The sequence below is a fragment of the Canis aureus genome, chromosome 34 (genome assembly GCF_053574225.1).
Source record: "Canis aureus isolate CA01 chromosome 34, VMU_Caureus_v.1.0, whole genome shotgun sequence".
Taxonomy (NCBI): domain Eukaryota; kingdom Metazoa; phylum Chordata; class Mammalia; order Carnivora; family Canidae; genus Canis; species Canis aureus.
Window position 1 is genome coordinate 10,817,090 of NC_135644.1, and position 20,166 is coordinate 10,837,255.

Genomic DNA, 20,166 nt, shown 5'->3' on the forward strand with positions numbered 1-20,166 from the left:
GAGCCAAAAATATACAATGGGGAAAAGACTCTCTCTTCACTAAATGGTGTTGGGAAAACTGGACAGCCACCTGCAAAGGAATAAAACTGGACCACTATCTTACATCATACATAACAATTAACTTAAAATGAGTTAAACACTTGAATTTAATTAAGACCTGAAACTATAAAACTCCTAGGAGAAAACGTAAGCGATAAGCTCCTAGACATGGGTCTTAGAGATTATTTTTTTAAATTTGACTCCAAAGGCAAAGGCAGCAAAAGCAAAAATAAAAAATAGAACTCTGTCAAACTAAAAGGCTTCTGCACAACAAAGGAAACAACCAACAAATATTTAAAAAGCAACCTACCAACAGGAAGATGTTTGCAAATCATATATCTGATGAGGGGTTAAAATCTGAAATACATAAAGAACTCACACAACCCAGTAACAATTAAAAAAGTGATCCAATTAAAAAATGGGCAGAGGATCTAAATAGACATTTTTTTCAGGGAAGACCTACAGATGGCCAACAGACACATGAAAAGATGCTCAGCATCACCAATCATCAGGGAAATGCACATCAAAACCAAAATGAGATATTACCTCATACCAATCAGAATGGCAATTATCAAAAAGACAAGAAATAACAAGAGTTGGGTGGCCCCGGGTGGCTCAGTGGTTTAGCGCCGCCTTCAGCTCAGGGTGTGACCCTGGAGTCTCAGAATCGAGTCCCACGTCGGGCTCCCTGCATGGAGCCTGCTTCTCCCTCTGCCTGTGTCCCTGCCTCTCTCTCTCTCTCTCTCTCTCTCATTAATAAATAAATAAAATCTTTTAAAAAAAAAAAAAAGAAATAACAAGAGTTAACAAAGATGTGGAGAAAAGGTAACCCTCGTGCACTGTTAGTACAAGTGTTAATTGGTGCAGTCACTGTGGAAAACAGTATGGAGTTTCCTTGAAAAAAATAAAAACAGAACTGCCATATTACCCAGCAATTCCACTTTTGAATATTTATCCAAAGAAAACAAAACACTAATTCCAAAAGATATATGTGTCTGTATGTTTTTTGCAGCATTATTTACAGTAGCCAAGATACAGAAACAACCTGCATCCAACCATGGATGAATAGATAAAGATAGATGTGATTATATATATATATATATATATATATATATATATATATATAGTATATGTATATTTGAATGTGTGTGTATACACACACGTGCAAACACACACACAATGGGATACTACTCAGCCATAGAAAAGAAACCTTGCCATTTGCAACAATATGGATGGACCTCTGGGGTATTGTAATAAGCAAAATAAGTCTGAGAAAGCCAAATACCATACGATTTCATTATATGTGGAATGTGAAAACAAAACAAACAAGGAAAACAAAACTAAGCTCATAGATTCAGAGAATAGACTGGTGGTTGCCAGAGGGGAGTTGGGCTGGGGAGTGGACAAAATGGATGGAAGGGGTCAAGAGATGCAGACATCCAGTTATAAAATAAGTAAGTGGGATCCCTGAGTGGCTCAGTGGGTTTAGCACCTGCCTTCGGCCCAGGGCATGATCCTGGAGTCCCGGGATCGAGTCCCACATCAGGCTCCCTGCATGGAGCCTGCTTCTCCCTCTGCCTGTGTCTCTGCCTCTCTTATTCTCTCTCTGTGTCTCTCGTGAATAAATAAATAAAATCTTTAAAAAAATAAAATAAAATAAGTAAGTAATGGGAAGGCATGCACAGCCTGGTGACTATAGCCAATTCATGGTATTGCATATTTGAAAGTTGCTAAGAGAAGGAGTGTTGGAAGTTTTCATCACAAGAAAAAGAATTTGCTACTATGTAAAGTGAAATATGGTGACTAGACTTACTATGGTGATCATAGCAGTAACTATACAAATGTCAAATCATTCTCTTACACACCCAAAACTAATATAATATTCTAAATCAATGACACTTCAGGGGAAAAAAAAGAATTTTCTACCTCAATAAGACAAAAGTACCATTTAATAGAAGAATTAGTTTTCTTGCTCTTTCCCTTCCCCCATCTTTTAAGCTGACAATAAAAAAAGAGAAATACGAATTTTACTTTTCAGACAATTTATTCAGTCTTGCTATTGTTATATCTCCAGGGGCTAGATTTACATTTTGAAAAAATACCATGATGTACAAATGTGCATACTCTACTCAGCCAACATATCATAAGATACTATATAATAACATCTGGGAATATTAAACTTTGCCTTTACTGGCAACCCAATTGGCATCTTTAATTTATAGTGCAGATGTTTTATACTGATGTGTTTGGGAAATATTTGAAGTATTCTCAAGACAGTATTCTGAGGTTTCTGCAGTGGTCCACTTTAGTCTTTTGAAGTTCTCTATACAATAGGAGACATACATGGATTTTCCAAAACATGCTTTTGTGGGAATAAAAAAAGAAGAAAAGTTCAAGTTGGCATTACACAAAGCTTCCCTGAGTAGTCTGTACCTAATTCCTTTTTTGGCTCTGTTGCTTTGGCTATCAGGGAGCTTTATGATACCCATCTGATAAAACTGTTCCTGTTCCCAGACTGCTTTGTGGACTCTAAATCATTTTAATGCCTCATATTTACGAAACTCCGATTTCTAAAGTACAGATATGAAATTTTAATTTTACCTCTGAGCACATCGTATTTTGGTTGTGCATTAACCCGAGGGTGATGTCCCATGACAGCAATTATTGTGTGTGTGTGCGAGGAGATGACTGATAAATCCGCGTGTCATGATGGGTCCTTCCACCGTGTTGCCGCTGAACGGAGGTCTTTCCTTCAAGGCCTCAGCCATGTCTTGTAGAGCTTGCTGCTATTCCACAACACCAGCTTCCCAACCTGAGCACAGCCTGGCTTTTGTTTAAAAGGAGCTGCCTTTCAAACCATAAGAGATGCTGAACTCTAGGAAACAAACAGGGTTGCTGGAGAGGAGGTGGGAGGGGAACAATAACTGGGTGATGGGCATGAAGGACACACTGGGTATTATGTGCAACTGATGAATCGCTAAATTCTACCTCTGAAACTAATAATAATAACAACAGCAACAATAATAAAAGGAGCTGCCCATAACCATCTGTTGCTAGTGCTTGCCGGTAGTCCACCACGGTGCCACATGCTTAAAACATGGACTTTGGAACTTTTTAAAGCAGAGTTTACATCTCCCCTATATATGTCAGTGTAATGTAGTTAGCACATAGAAAGCACATGGGCTTTGGAGACACATATGCTTGGATATAATTCCTAGCTCCATTATTTACTGGCCCTACGACTATGGATTAGAATGCTTTGAGGCTCCCAGTTTTCCTTCTTCCATGAGGGAGACAACAACACTCTCATGATTAGGCTTCAGTGAAGATTAAGTTAGAGGGGGTGAATGGAACCCTTTCCACGGTGTCAGACCCCTATTAGCGTGTGCAACTGACATTCTCTGAACTGACTTGGATTAGCAAGTATTAAAATGCCCACTGCTTCCATTCCTTCTTTTTTTTTTTTTTATTATCATGGTAAAAAAATACATAGCACACAATTGGCCATTTTAACCATTTTTAAATACAGTTCAGTGGTGTGAAATACATTCACATTATTGTGTAACCACCACCACCATCCATCTCCAGAACTTTTCCATCTTCCCAAACTGAAACTGTCTACGCATTAAACACTAACTCCTTTCTGTGTCCCTCGGGGCCCTGGCAACCACCATCCTACTTTCTGTATCTATGACTTTGACTACTTCAGATATCTCATATAATATTTGTTCCTTTTTCTTCAATTCTTATAAAATTAACTGCTTTTGGGGACTTCATTATTGATTACTTTGTCTTGGCATTAAATTATTAAGGTAACACCACCATATGTATATTGCATTTGACGTGTTACACACAGTCTAACCCAATGCACCTATGTGTTTATGTATCTTAACTATCCTTCTAATGGGAGATTGGACTATATGATGGTGAGGAAGAGGAGGATATATCCTTCCACTGTTGGCTTCCCAGCTTTCTTCTTTTTGCCCTCTGAGGCAAAAAGAGTAATTTTGTTGTTAGCAACTTCCTCTCATGTTCAGCCTCTTCACAAAATCTGACTCATCTCTTGCCTGTGGAGAACCTGGAAACTTTCTATGCCCCAGCCATGCCACTATAGTCCTATAGTATAATGGGAGGCTGCCCATTTTCCATCCCTTATATTCAATGATCCCAGAGGCTGTATTGGCATTCTCCCAATATTTCTGTTTTTAAAAACATTGCTCTTGGATCTTTCTGCAAAAACTCTGCCTCCTTCGGGTCTCCTGTAGACTGAGCTAGCTAACAAGATTCACTGAGGAAGTAGATGTGGGATATGAGGAAAAAAGAGATGCCAGTGGTGATGCCAAGGTTTTAGGGTTTTGGCAGGATGGAGTCGCTATTGACTAAAGTAGGGAGGGCTGAGAATGCATCTGGGGGTGGAGGGGAATATCTGGAGCTCTGCTTGGACATGTGCAGTTTGAGATGCTCAGCTGCTTGTTAGATACCAAGGGCGAGGGCAAATAGGAAATCTGAGTGAGATTCAGAAGAGAGGTTCAGGGAACTTGAGATTCATCGGCCTGTAGATGGTACCTAGAGTCATAAAATTGCATGTAATCATGTAGGGAATGCATGTAGACAGAGGAGGAGAAGTCAAAGGATTGGATACTCCAATATTTCCAGGTCATCAAGGCACCAAAGGAAACTGAAAAGGAAAAGCCAGAGAAGTCAGAAGAAAAGTAAACTAGAATGGCACCCTGAGGACAGAAGAAAATGTTTCAAGGAACAGAACCATGAACGATCAAATGTTGCCAATTGGTCAAAGAAATGGAGGGCTGAGACATACATACTAATTCGGAAATGTGAAAGGCTCTGGTGACCCTAAAAAGAGCAGGTTTAATGCGGTAGTGAGGGTGAAAATCTGCCTAAAGTTGGTCCAAGACAGAATTGGGCAAAGACATTGAAGATGGCTGGTATAAACAACTAATTCAAGGAGTTTTGCAGAAAAGGGACAGAGAAGTTAAATGTGTAGCTGGACAGGGAGAGAGGGCCGAGAGGTTTCTAAGACAGGAGAGTGGAAGAGGGGTCATGACGTCAAAGGGAGAGGGAGAATTGCCAGAGCCACATCCCTGAATTGAGATGGCATGACCCCAGTGTACATCGGAAGGACTGGCCTTTTCTAGAAGCATGGCAGTTCATCCATAGTAACATGAGAAAGGGTGGTATGTATGAGCACAGACATGGGTAGGTGAGTAGACATGATGGTGAAAGCTTGTGAAATTCTCTTCTCATTCCTTCAAGTGTCTCCATGAAGCAAAATCATGCTCTGAGAGTGAGGAAGCACAGGCAATTAGGAGAGGTTTGAGGAGGGAGAAGGTACAAAATAGTTGAGTCCTTTAGAGCAGTGCTACCCACAGGGTAGTCTGCAGACCAGTGCTTTGTCCCAAAGTCTTCGTGATCTGTCCATGAAAAGAGAAGTATAGGAATTAAGGGTAAGCATTTAGAAGCTCTTATAGCAATTGGATGGAATAATTTTATGACTGTTAAGTTTAATGATAAAAATCTGGGACTACTAATTTGTGTGTCTTCGTTTTATTTCATCTTTCTTGTAACTCATTTAAGTTGTATTTTACAAAAGTGTTATTCCAAAATGGATTTAAAATGAAAAGAAGTTGACCCTTCACCCAGATAGTTTAAGAAACACTTTCAGGAGTGGGAGACTGGATGAAGCAAGTAGACTATATAACTGCTGGGAAGCATTATGTCAGTGATAATGAATTTAAAACAGAAACAGTCAACAGAGTTGCTTTTGTCTAGTCTTATTCAACCATACAGATAATTTTTTATTGGCTGGAGAGTTGGATTTAAGCACGGTTTTGGTTTCTCCAGGTGAGTAAAGAGAGAAGGGACAAGAGAGTTGGGGTACAGCAAGGAATAGATTATGAAGAGTGACTATAGGGTTTGCCAAAACTCAACAAATGTGACATTTAGATTTATGCATTCCTTTGTATGTAAATTTTACATCAAAAGAAGAAAACTGTAAACAAACATTGAACTCAGTAATACTGAAAAATGCAGGAAGAAAGTAGGGTTGTCTGTAATTTACTTTGAAATGCAGTTTTCAAATTGCTGGATGAATGGAAAAATGGATAAATATGTGATAAAATGCAATCTTAGAATTTAAATTATGGTGATATGAGTGATCACTATAATTTCCTCCCATTTTGCTGTTTGAAATTTTTCGTAATAAGTGTTGGAAAAATATTGCTTTGAATATTCTTATGATCATTCATTTCAAGTCCCCAGCCAAATTATTAGCTCCAAAAGGACAGAAAACGTTATGTCCAGAAAATATCTCTACTCTATGCTTCTTTTCTTCACAGATGAGGAAACTGAGTCCCGAAGATGCTGAGTGACTTCATCAAGATCAGATAATAGGTTAGGAGCATATGTGACTCCTACTAAGTTTCTTCCTAATACACAAGAAGCAAGTAAAGTCCATAACTCACCCCTGCAAGATCCATGGAAGTGCTTCTGGAATACCCATAAAAACCCCAAAAGTTAAATCTTAAATCTTGAGTGTATGTTCAAATGTGCATTTTCTAAGGAGAAAAATCATAACTTCCTAAATATCTTAAATAGTTTACAACTCAAGAGAGATTACTTTCTTTAAAAGAGCAAGTTTTATTTTCATCTGTATTCTTGTAAGTACAGAACACTGTGTTAAGACATTCAAGAAATATTTTTAAACCAATAGTGTTTTACTACTGATAATCACTATTAAACTGATAATATTTTAAAGTGATTAGTGATAATATTGCTTAAGAAGGCTTTTTGTAATTCCAAGATTGTAAAGGTGTTTATAATTTAAGACACTCAAGTACTTTATAGTTTTTAATTATTGTTGAGCTTGCTCCTTAGTGACCCTCATAAGCCTGGCTAAGGTCTGATAAAAGATTTCTTTCTTTTTTTTTTTTTTTCCTACTTTGACATTTCCAGATTGCTGTTTTGTTTAGCAAAACCCATCCAAGGCTTTCAATTCTTGCTTTCCATTAAAATACTGTATTATATAACATCCTTCAAGTTTGAGCTATAAGTTATCTTGCCTTTGTATACGGGGTAAGAAGTTGCCTTAGAGCATAAAGTCAGGTTTGTATGTTCTCCCCTAGTCGTCTGCTCTACCATTAGTTAGAGGAAAGCCATCTTCCTGAGATTTAGTTTTTTTTAACCTATAAATTCAGTACTTCCTGAAGTGTGTCACAAGATGTTGTCAGTATTAAGTGAATTATTATATTTTAAATAGTTTGAAGAGTATGAATAGTAACCAAAGAGTTTAAATAGTTTGAAGAGTTTGAAGAGTAACCAATAAAGTATATAGTATTATATTTGGTCAAGGGAAGAATATGTATATATATATATAATATAGACAGTTTTTATTCTTCAAGAAATGAAAGATTCTATAAATTAATGAAGAAATGAATTACTGGGCAGAGCTTCTTCTGACATTAGGGGGAAAATATTCCTTGTTTCACGTAAGCATCTATCCAGAATGCGCTCCCATTTACCTGTGCCTGCATTTGCCATCCTCTATTTTTCTTATTAGTCAACTCAGTCAATGCCTACCTAAATATCATAAAAATTCATAAACACCGACTGCAACAGGTTTCTCCCAAATGTCCCAAGGATAAGCTGAATAGATAGGTCAGCATAGCTAAAACCGGACTGTCTGTAAATCTGCTTGGGCTGTCAAAAGGAAGAGAAGAAGGATTGTGCAGGAAGTAAAATAGTCAATGAGACAAATTAAAGGAAATAAAGAATTCTGGTGTGGATTGAACTGACAAGCTCAAGAACAAAATGATAAAGACCTTTCATCACGTCAGAAAGTCTATAAAATTGTGTAAGTACAAGGACTAGAAAATGTTAATAATAAACCTTATTCTATTACATAAAGAAACTAAATGAACAGCCAAAACTTCAGAAAGGTCAGCTCTATACTGAGTGCTCATACTGAAGACTAATTGGAAGTTTAAGAAAGGATTTACAATGCTAAGAAAGAATGATCTTTTTACTGTCAGATGATTACAAACATGTAAGGCTCTTGGGCCTTTGTAATGCCATGAGAACATGCCTGGGCTAGCCCGCTATAGATAGAGATACAAAGAACAGACGGCCATTGCACTGGAGAACATTCTGGATCAAAAACCCAAGTTGCCCAACAAATGTGGAAACCCAAACTGAATCCAGAAAAAATCATCCAATCAAGCTCCACCAAGACAAGCAGAATTGGCCAGCCAAGCCACAGCCAGCTCAGTCTTACATGGAAAATAACCCTTGGGGATGGAAGCAAGGGCAGACTAGGGGGGACCAATGAAGAGTCTACTGCAATAGGCTGTGCTGACAGCCCCTAAACTATTGATCAGTGCTAACATCACAAGAAGAGAGACAACCAGACATTCTGTGCCTTTTGATATGAGGCAGTGGGGAGTACACACCACCGCTAACAACGTAGTCCTCCCACACAACAAAGCTGCCCTGACTAAGCATTCAGATCTAATTACTAACATATTTTTTTTTTAAATCAGGGGACAAAAGACATGTTAAACAATAACAGAGAGATGCAATCTGTAAAATCCAAGCTATGGAAAACTCTATAGAACAAAATACCTGGTTCATTCAATAAATAAAGGGTAAAAAAAAAAAAATAGGGAGGGGGTAATCTATAAGCTAAAAGATAGTCTATAATCTATACATAAGTCAAATGTAAAAACACATTTATGAGACAGAAAATTTTATTTATAACTGAATACTTAATAATATTAAGGAATAAGGAATTCTTGGGGATTTTTTTTGTTGTTGTGACATTAATGTGGTTTTTTTTTTTTTTTAGTCCTTATGGAAATACATACTGAAATATTTATGGATGAAAAGATATGATATTTGGCTTTGTTCCAAAATAATTCAATGAGATGGGGGAGTGGGTGGGGTATAAACAAAACAAGATTGTACGTGAATTGGTCATTGCTAAAGCTGGTTGCTGAATACACAGGGATTCTTTTCTCTCTACTTTTGTGTGTGTTCAAACTTTTACATTTAAAAAATGTTTTAAGAATTATGAAAGAAGATCATTTACATATACTGTATGACAGGAAAAGTTTCACAGATACTGTTCTCTCTCATGACTAACAATTAAGCCCTACTATTGCAAAAAGCCCTTCTCCCTTTGCAGATGCGTGTACCTCCAGAGACCCTCAATGGCATTATATTAATGCAAGGATTCCCCTGGGCAAAGAGTGGCTCCGACCAACTTAAGAATGAAATGAAATCCTAATAGAGACACACATGTACAATGTATGCCTGTCGGTTGCAGTATGTGTTTTAGTGTATACTTGCTACCTTTTTTAACTATCCAGTTTCAAAATTATTAAAATAAAATCACACTCATGATAAAAAAAAAATCCAGTTAGTACAGAAGATGAAGAAAAGCTGAAAAGTTCAATTCTTTTCTCTCACCATCCAGTCTCATTAGATAGAACCACCTAATTAACACGTTGAATATCCTTCCAGAAATATTCAATGCATAGTCACATGTGTGGTTGTACGGGTGTGTGGGTATGTGTATGTGTGTTTGGAAAAGTTATTAGTTCAAGACTATTTGAATAAACACAAGAATTATCTGACTTTGGGTTAGTTTTATTATCAACAATTATTAGTGAACATATAATACATCTTTATTTTGTGGCAACACTTTAATATTCGCAAAGTTGTATATTCATAGAACTTCATCTTAGCCCTCTTGTCACATGTGATTTTCCATATCATCCTAATATAGTTATTTATGCTTTCATTGATAATTTGAAAATATAGCTGAATTTTGTCATCTTAATATAAAAAAAATACATTAGGGTATCTGGGTAGCCCAGTCAGTTAGGCTTCTGCCTTTGGCTCAGGTCATGATCTCAGATCCTGGAATCCAGTATCCATCTGGCTCCCTGCTCAGCAGGGAGTCTCCTCCTTCTCCTTCTACCACTCCTCCTGCTCATGCTCATACACTTTCTCTCTCTCTTTCAAATAAATGAATGAAAGAAAGAAAGAAAGAAAGAAAGAAAGAAAGAAAGAAAGAAAGAAAGAAAGAAACATGAAGATGAAAAGTTAATGGCTTATTTATTGTTTCTTTAAACAATTTAAAACAATTTAAAGGTGGAAAGGTACCAGGCCTGGACTGAATGCTGGTGTCGCAGAGCTACTGGATCGGTTAGAAATGGTAGAGGTGGAGGAGACACTGAAGCAACTTCAGAGCCAGAAGGGAATATAGGGCATCATCGTGGTGAACACAGAAGGCATTCCCATCAAGAGTACCATGGACAATCCCACCACCACACAGTATGCCAACCTCATGCGCAACTTCATCTTGAAGGCCCGGAGCACCATGCGTGAAACTGACCCCCAGAATGACCTCACCTTCCTTCAAATTTGCTCCAAGAAAAATGAAATTATGGTTGCACCAGATAAAGACTATTTCCTGATTGTGATTCAGAATCCAACTGAATAAGCCACTCTCTTGGCTTCCTGCATCATTCCTTAATGTAATAGCCCCTAAGAGTGATAATGTTAATCATGTCAATCAACTGGCAGGTGGAAATTATCTTGGAACCTACTTAGACGGATCCAGTGCCCACAGTCATCAAAGTCATCCCTCTGCTGGCCAGTCACCCTTGAATTCTTGGGAGGACCTTCTTTCCTCACCTCCAGATTTTGGAGCAGGAGCTTTGAGCAGCCCACACACCCTGCTTCCTTCCGTCTGACCTTCAGTTTACTTGGCCACCCTTGGAAAAGTCTGTTTTCCTTTAACTAAAAATAACTAAAATGCTTTAAAAAAATAAAAAATAAAACAATTTAAAGCCATTCTTTAAACTAAAAATATTTAGATGGATCTTCCTTTGGGATATTACAGTGCTCTCATCAATGAGGTAATACAAAATTTTAGTGCATGCAAAGAAAAGAACAATGTCAGTATCTTTACTTAACCTTATGTCATCTGCCTGAATTAGGAGTAAAAATGGTTATGTTACAGATATGTGCAACAAGTTTTTCAACATACATTAAACTGTGAGAGTAGCTTTTTTATATTACCTCTCTGTAATGTTTAGCCTTTTTTTAAGTTTTAAGATTTGCAGCAATAAAAAAACATTTCTATTCTTTAAAAAACTTTAATCCACTAACATAATTATTGTACTTCAGATGATTCTCAATTGAACACTGACTACAAGTTCTTTTCTTTCCTGTTCTTTCTTTTTCAGTCAATTTATTATATTTTTTAGTAATCTCTATACCCAACGTAGGGCTCAAACACACAACCCTGAGATCAAGAGTTCCATGCTCTTCTGACTGAGCCAACCAGGCGCCCCTCCTATTAATTCTTTTACAATATTTCAAGATTCATCTTAGCTTCAGTTAGGCAATACAATACTATTCTTCAATACGGCCCCTATTGACATGCTCATTTCATTTGTGCTCTTCCAATGACTACTGATTTTTCAAATTACTGAAAAAGAAAAGAAAAGGTAACTCTTACTTTGGTTACATGCAGGACTGTCTTCATGGGCATGCGACCTGCGCAGGCCCACAGGGCCAGGTTCAAAAGGGCCCCACACTTGGTTTAACTCTCTACTATCACTGTGTTGCAATTCACAATAATTGAATCCTTGAACTTGGGTTTTATAAGTGAAGTCCAAAGGGACAATGTAGCATGGCATGAGCAGATCATGCACATGGTATGTGTGTCTGTCATTTCTTGCCACCTCATTTTCATATAGCATTCCTGGTGCTGCCTGAACACAGAATATAGTGGATCCAGAATTGAGTTCAACGGGACTTAAAGCAAGCACAAAGCAAGCATTTTATGGAAGCTGCTGGCTTCCAAAGAGTGTTAGGAGAATGCACATGAATCAAGAAGCAAAAGAAAAAACAGGTGAGACAGCTCTTTGCAGCATATCCAGTGTGGTAGTAAGAACAAAATATATATGCATGTGCGAGCTACAAAAATGCAAATTGTACAAGTTTGGTGACCCTGCATGCAAGTTAAATGTTCTCATATAATTCGAATAAATATATTAGAATAAACTTAAAACTGAAATTCCACAATAAAAAGATGAATGGTAAAAAGCATGCCAGTAACTTAAAATGTTTGATTCTTCTTTACTTAGAGCAGCATTAAATAAACTAAAAACACCACGACAAGTCAACAGAGATACTGTGGGAAAAGGGAAAAAGCTTTATATTTTAGTCCCTTTAATGACATGTTTTTTCTCACTTTTGAACAAGCAAGCAGTCTTCCATTTTCATTTTGCACCAGGCCTCACAAATTCTGTAACCAGCTCTGGTTATGTGTTCTCTGTCTGCCCAGAAACCCTCCCACAGGAAGCATCTGTCTTCCATTCTGAAGTCATTAGTTCACTCTGGCAGCTCAGGTTTGGCTGGAGAAAGGACATCTTTATTTGGGTGAATAGGCGGCACTAGCAAACTGAAGCAAGAGGAATAATCGTGTGTCCTGAAATCTCGTATGGTAAACACTCAGACTCTTATAGATTAGGTTTTCTTTCCTTTGTTACCATTTACAAAGCTGTGAATTTTTCACACTGAAGAGCAGGTGTCAAAATGAGTGTTTTTCCTTCATTACTTCCTTACAAAATCTCAAGACTTCCCAGGGCCATCTTGCTGTGAATTTTCTTTTCTTTTAGAGCTCCTAGAGCTCCTAGCCAGTGTGGCTCAGTCAGTTAAAAGCCAGACTCTTAATAAGTCTTTATTTTATTTTTTTTAAGATTTTTTATTTATTTATGATAGTCACAGAGAGAGAGAGAGAGAGGCAGAGGGAGAAGCAGGCTCCATGCACCGGGAGCCCGACGTGGGATTCGATCCCGGGTCTCCAGGATCCCGCCCTGGGCCAAAGGCAGGCGCCAAACCGCTGCGCCACCCAGGGATCCCTAAAAGCCAGACTCTTGATTGGGCTCAGGTCATGATCTCAGAGTGGTGGGATGGGGGTCACGTGTGGGGCACAGCGGGGAGTCTGCTAGAGAATCTCTCTCCCTCACCCTCTGCCCTCTCCTGCCCACTCTCTCTCTCTCTCAAGTAAACAAATAAATCTTTTTTTAAAAAAGATTTTATTGGGGTAGTCCGGGTGGCTCAGCGGTGGGGGACTCAATCCCAGGGCCCCGGGATCATGACCTAAGCCGAAGGCTTAACCAACTGAGCCATCTAGGTGCCCCTACATAAATCTTAAAAAAAAAAAAAAGAAAAACACTAGACATGACCTAAGACTACCAAAAACTGGGTTGTTAATTTTCATTATGTGTTTTTCTGTCACTGTCTCTGATGAACCTCCTTCAGAATATCTCAACAAATATTTATCGAGAGCCAGCTTTGTGAGAGGCGCTGAGCTAGGCATTTGGGATATCAAGGGAGAAAGAGTCCCTAGCCTCAAGGGATTTACATGGAAAAATTTCCAGAGGAAACAAGTAAAGCCAAAATTTGATGATGAGCGATCTAGTGGCTCCTAGAGTAAGTTCTTTGTTTTCTTCTTTTCCCCACACAAACTAGTGAACTTTATCTCTCCTGGTTCATAAATCAGTCCCTGCTAACAAACTAAGCACATGAAGTTAACTTAGGGTACCACTGGATAAACATATCAAGGCTGCCAGAAATGGCAGGAAGAGGTTAAAGCTGACTCATTTGGGAGGAGAAAATGCTCCTTTGAAAAAAAGCTGCTATCCTTATGAGTGGAAGTCTCGGCTTCTCTGATTTGAAAATCTAAGTACAGAAATGCTGCTTTGGAGAATCTAAGCAAAACGAAACTCTCCAAATCCCAAATCTGCGATTCAGAGTAGCTCCATTGACAATGATCAAAACCATTCCTCAAGTTGTGACAGGTGCTGTTATACTTCGAGAGTCCATTTATCCAGAAGTCTCTGAGGTCTTTTCTTCAACATTCACTCACTCTTCTTCATTCTCAACACCCACATTAGCAATAATAACTTGCGATGGGTTTCTAATACCAGGCTCTTGAGAGTTGGCTTGTGGTTCTGTTACAGACATGTTCCTGAACATGATTTAACATATTTAATGCTGGGAGGCAGAAATCCTTTGGAACTTGTTTTCATGAAATGCTTGTGGATCCTCTTGCCCCAAACAGTCCTCAATTACATAATATTTATCTAATCCCCAACATCTATTCTTTCCTTCTTCTTGGCAATAGTATTCCTGATTTTTAGCTGAGCACATGGCCACCTGGTATAAAGACCTTTCCCAGCTTCCTCCCTTTTTCAACTAAGAATGGCCATATGATGAAATTTTATCTAACGTGATAAAAGCAAGATATATGTATATAATATTCTTCTTTCCTGTTGGCTGGAAGGCAAATGTGACAGCTGAGGGCTTAGCATCCACTTTGGACCAGGAGATGGAACACTAAAGACAGTAAAACAGAAAGACAGGAAGAACATACATCCCTGATGACTTCAGGCACTGCTTATTTCTGGACTTTTACATGGAGAGGAAAAAAGCTCTCTTGTTAAAGCCACTATTATTTTGATTTGCTAGAGCTAATCCTAGCTGATACATTTTCCTTTAGATGCCTGTTTCATCTTTCTTAGGTGAACTCAGTCTTAATATTTATACTTTTTTTCTACTTTGTAAATGATTGCTCCTTCTAGAGATTCCTTAAGGAAATTATGCTTCTCACAACTCCGGTTAACTCTAGTTTTTAAAAGGATTTAAACAGCATAACAATTGCAAATATTAAATCAATAGCTACAAATATCAGCTATTGGTCTTCTGCCAATGTTTACTCTAATTCTGCTAAAGAATTGCATCTATTCTAGATTCTAATTCCATCTAAAGCATTCGGCTCTAAGCCCACCTCTAGCTTAGTTTCTGACCCTATCCATCCCAACCAGCTTTCACAATTTGACATTCAATTAACAAAAAAAAAAACAATTTTTTTTTAAAGAAACGGGGCATCTGGATTCCACCTCAAGCCTGAACCAAGTCTGATAGAAGCATCACTTCCCTTCTGAAGTGGAGGTTGGATGAGCATTTCCTGTGGCAGCCACTGACGCTGTTGCTGGAATGGGGGAGTCAATGATGCCAAAGTTGTGAGCCAGGAGACAAGTGGAATGCTTCCACTCCAAAAGACAAGGTGAGAACTTGATGGATAACAAAGCAGTTGGATAAATGCATTATAGAGTCACTAGTGGAGAAGGTCTCAATGGGATGGGGAAGTACCCCACTGGGTCTGAAAGAGCAGTTCAAGATTTAGTCCTGAGGCAGAGTAAGCAACAGGGGATCTCTTTGCCTAGTTCCCTGCAGACACAGGTGAGAGAAGTTCCAGTGGCCTTAAAATTAAAAATAGAGCCTAAAATCATAAGGAAGCTACTACAAATATGAGCTGGACATGGCAGGTTAAGGTGACAATCTTAGGGAAAAGTTGTAACTGTGGTTAACATGAATGAAAATTAAGGTACATAGGGATGCCTGGGTGGCTCAGTGATTGAGCATCTGCCTTTGGCTCAGGTCATGATCCCGGGGTCCTGGAGTCTAGTCCTGCATCGGGCTCCCTTCAGGGAAACTGCTTTTTTATATATATAATAAATTTATTTTTTATTGGTGTTCAATTTACCAACATACAGAATAACACCCAGTGCTCATCCCGTCAAGTGCCCCCACCCCCCCCACCCCCCGCCCTCCTCCCCTTCCACCACCCCTAGTTCGTGTCCCAGAGTTAGGAATCTTTATGTTCTGAGGGAGACTGCTTTTCCCTCTGGTGTGTCTCTGCCTCTCTGTGTGTGTTTCTCATGAATACATAAATAAGATCTTAAAAAGAAAGAAAATAAAATTAAGGTACATAAACAGATAACTGCATAAAAATTAAAAATTTGAAGAAATTTATGGCTGTAATTGTGATTCCATAATTAACTCTTTAATTTGAATTTTGAGGGGGCTAGATGGAAGAGGTGCTATTAATACCAAATGATAATTACCAACATAAGGGCTATTATCCATTTTAAGCTACTCAGTTTCCTTACAAAGAATCATTTCAAAGGTCATGCAAATCCTGATACATTCAACAAATGAAATTTATTTTAACTGAAAGTGAAAAAAAACACCAAGAATGTTGGAAATTAAATTAATAATTGAAACAAACCATTCCCAAACAAGCTCAGAATATACTGGCTTGAATCACTGGGCACTTTAGTCCCTAAAAAAAAAGCCAAAGTAAAATATATCAGCCAGTGGCCACAAATGTCCAGAATTTAGCAAGAAAATGAAAGGAATAGATGGTGACTACACTCCAGTGATCCTCAGAGAGAGTCTTTCCTTTCCCGTTCCCTTTAATGAGGTGATTTGGAGAAGGATTTCGTACCCCTGAGAGCTGAAGCTGGTTTAGTCACAGAGCTTGCTGTTCTTTCCTCTTTATTTTTTTCTTTACTGGAAAATGATTCCTAGCAGTGGGCCAGAGAAGCTCATCAATGAGGGGCACAGGTGTGCCTCCCAGAAGAAGGACTAGGATGGGGGAACTAGCCCAATCTGGTGTACATCTGGAGCTATCTAGTCTGCTATGACAGTTGTCCCAGAATGTATAGAAAGAGCAAAACAGGCATCAGTTTCCAATCTGATTTTCTTCTTTGCCTCAAGGCCAGATCTGATGCCTTTGACACCAAGGCAGGCAGAATAAGAAGCTCTGAACTATCAGCAGAAAATGTATAAAACAAAGTACCTATTGAATGTCACCGATGTGCTTGGATACTCAATGGATACAAAACAGTGGAGATGAAAGATAAACTCAAAATGGATAAAAGATCTAAATGTGAGACATGCTTCCATCAAAATATTAGAGGAGAACACAGGCAACACCCTTTTTGAACTTGGCCACAGCAACTTCCTGCAAGATACATCCATGAAGACAAGAGAAACAAAAGCAAAAATTAATTATTAGGACTTAATCAAGATCAAAACTTCTGCACAGCAAAAGAAACAGTCAACAAAACTAAAAGACAACCTACAGAATGGGAGAAGAGATTTGCAAATGACGTATCAGATAAAGGGCTAGTTTCCAAGATCTATAAAGAACTTATGAAACTCAACAGCAAAGAAATAAACAATCTAATCATGAAATGGGCAAGAGACATGAACAGAAATCTCACAGAGGAAGACATAGACATGGCCAACACGCACATGAGAAAATGCTCCACATCACTGGCCATCAGGGAAATACAAATCAAAACCACAATGAGATACCACCTCACACCAGTGAGAATGGGGGAAATTAAAAAGGCAGGAAACAACAAAATGTTGGCGAGGATGCGGAGAAAGGGGAAGCCTCTGCACTGTTGGTGGGAATGTGAACTGGTGCAGCCACTCTGGAAAACTGTGTGGAGTTTCCTCAAAGAGTTAAAAATAGATCTGCCCTATGACCTAGGATAAAGAAGCTGTGGTCTATGTATACAATGGGGTATTCCTCAGCCATTAGAAACGACAAATACCCACCATTTGCTTCTATGTGGATAGAACTGGAGGGTATTATGCTGAGTGAAGTAAGTCAATCAGAAAAGGACAAACGTTATATGGTCTCATTCATTTGGGGAATATAAAAATTAGTGAAAGGGAATAAAGGGGAAAGGAGAGAAAATGAGTGAAAATATCATTGAGGGTGACAGGACATGAGAGACCCCTAACTCTGGGAAACGAACAAGGGGTAGTGGAAAGGGTTGGGGTGACTGGGTGATGGGCACTGAGGGGGGCACTTGGCGGGATGAGCACTGGGTGTTATTCTATATGTTGGCAAATGGAACTCCAATAAAAAAAATCAAAACAGTAGAGATGAATTCTGACTTCTAGTTACAGTAAAGTTGATGAAACAAGGAACCATGGGTAATTATTTTTTGTGTATCTGTATCTCCACTAGACATTAAGTTCCATGGCCATAGGGACTAACTCTATTCATCATATTCTCAGCTGCCCATTATTGCCCAGTCCCTGCCCCCCCCCCCACCGATAAATACTTGAATAAATGAAGGACTATACACTACTGAAGTAACCACAAAAAGCAGCCTCTACATAACCATGTACCAAAGTGTGGGCTACATGAGAAATCAAGCTAAAATCAGTTAGAAAAGAGAAGATAGCTAAGTTAACAGTCAGTGGGTTTGGATGTTATCACTGTGTGCGGGATAAAAGAAGCTCTCCCAGCTGGCTAGAGCCTGGCAGCTTTGGGGCTCTGTGTCCTACCCAAGGTATAAAGCCTTCTCAAGGGAAGACATGAAACAGAAAATACCCCAACTTCAATGTCAAAGCTGTCTATCTCATATGGGACAATGGTGGTATCTTGGTACAGGTTCCCAGAACAATCTCTTTTCTGGAGTCCAGTGACCTTCAAACAAATGACATTCAGTCGTGAGACTTTCTTTGGTCACTAGACTTTTCCTTAAGGTACCCAAAGCCTGCAAGTCTTGGATATAAAGCTTAAATATAATACCATAATTTAGATGCCGATGATAGTTCTGAAATGTGAGGATTTGGTTGCTTTTAGCTCTATGACTTTTAAGAATTAGCAAATAGATGGCTGGGCAACTCTGCCCTGAACTGCCTGACCACTCCTGACAAAAGGCCAGGCCACACCCAGAGTGGAACCTAATGGTCATCTCTCCAGGATGGCCCAAGGCAACAGGACACTACTCAGTCCAGGCCTCTCTTCTGGATCTGGTGAGTCCCCATTGATAGAAAAGTCTTCTCACCTTCAACTGGAAGAGGAAAGATCCAGTTTTCTTGAGGATTCATAGATAGTGAAATAACTCTACTCATACCTTCCTTTGCCATCATTCTAGGCCAAACCCAGTCTGGAATGGTGAGAAGTCAGATCCTTCTCTGAACAAGTCACCTCCTCTTTCTTCCCCAAATGTTCTGGTTAATGGCAATAAGGCTTGTGGGTCAGTCAGAGGCCCATTAGAAAACAGATGGTATTTCCAAAATGGGATAATTTGAGGAGAGTTTGGTAAAGGGACTATTTATAAAGATGTGAGCAAGATATAGGGAATCAACAAGGCATAGCACTATAGTGCCCCAGGGACTGTTACCACCCTGCAATAACGAGGGTATAGAGAAGTTACTGGAACCTGAAGATTGTGCACAGAGGGATGCCAGACAGGAGCCAGGACACAGCCAGCCTAATGAAACCCCTCAGGGAGGAAACCATAAATACACTCTTCCCTCTAATCTCCTTTACCAATACCAACAGGAAGCTGAGGGCAAGGGAGCCCTTTGATGCAATCTCTACAGGTCAATTCTGATGTAGACAGCAAGATGGAGAAGGATAGGCATGGATCTCTGGGGGCAAACTGAAGCTCTCTAGCACAGCTGTGCTTATTCATTCTGTGTGAGTCTGTGCCTGGGTAAAGACTCATTCATTTCAAACAGAAAAAAAACCTCCTTCTAGAATTCATCCTTCATCAGACTAATATAGAGAGCCACAAACAAATAGCATCATGGAATCGGAAGCCTAAATTTCAATCCCACTTCTGCCAATAACTGGTTGTGTGATGCCCAGAAAGTAAGTTTTCTGTATTTAGGCTTCCTTGTTTGTCTGCTTCTCACTATCTCACAGGAGTATTGCAAGGGTGTTTGCAGCTCATTGACTGTATGTTGACCACACAGACTTCCTTAAGAGCTCGATAACCAGGAACTTGCCTTTCTTTCTACTCATTTCTTCAAAATCCCAGTATCCCTCTCCACCCCCACCCTTCCCATTATTGTTTCATATTCCTTCACCCTGCATTTCATCTGATATTGAAACTTGTTCTGGGGTGATGTACTATGAATACTGTTGTGGTTTAATTCCATGTTTGTTGCATCTGTTGCTAAGCTCTATAAAAAGCTCATCCCTCAAGTTTACACTGAACCACACCAATAGCATCTTTTACAATCCTGACAGTATCATAACTTGTTCAAAACACAAATACTGTTCACAGATATTGTTGAAAATCTCCTTACAGAAGCAGTAAAATGCCAAAAGCCACATTATTAAGAGAACAACTGATTCTATAAGATCCTGAGCATGATGATGATAATGATGATAAATAATAGGAGTTCACATTTACATCTTTGCAC

The 20,166-nt window shown here is 38.9% G+C and overlaps 1 pseudogene; it reads left to right on the forward strand.

Moving 5' to 3' along the window:
• Positions 1-10,255: 10,255 nt before the first annotated feature.
• Positions 10,256-10,867, forward strand: LOC144304967 (dynein light chain roadblock-type 1 pseudogene; annotated as a pseudogene).
• Positions 10,868-20,166: the final 9,299 nt, after the last annotated feature.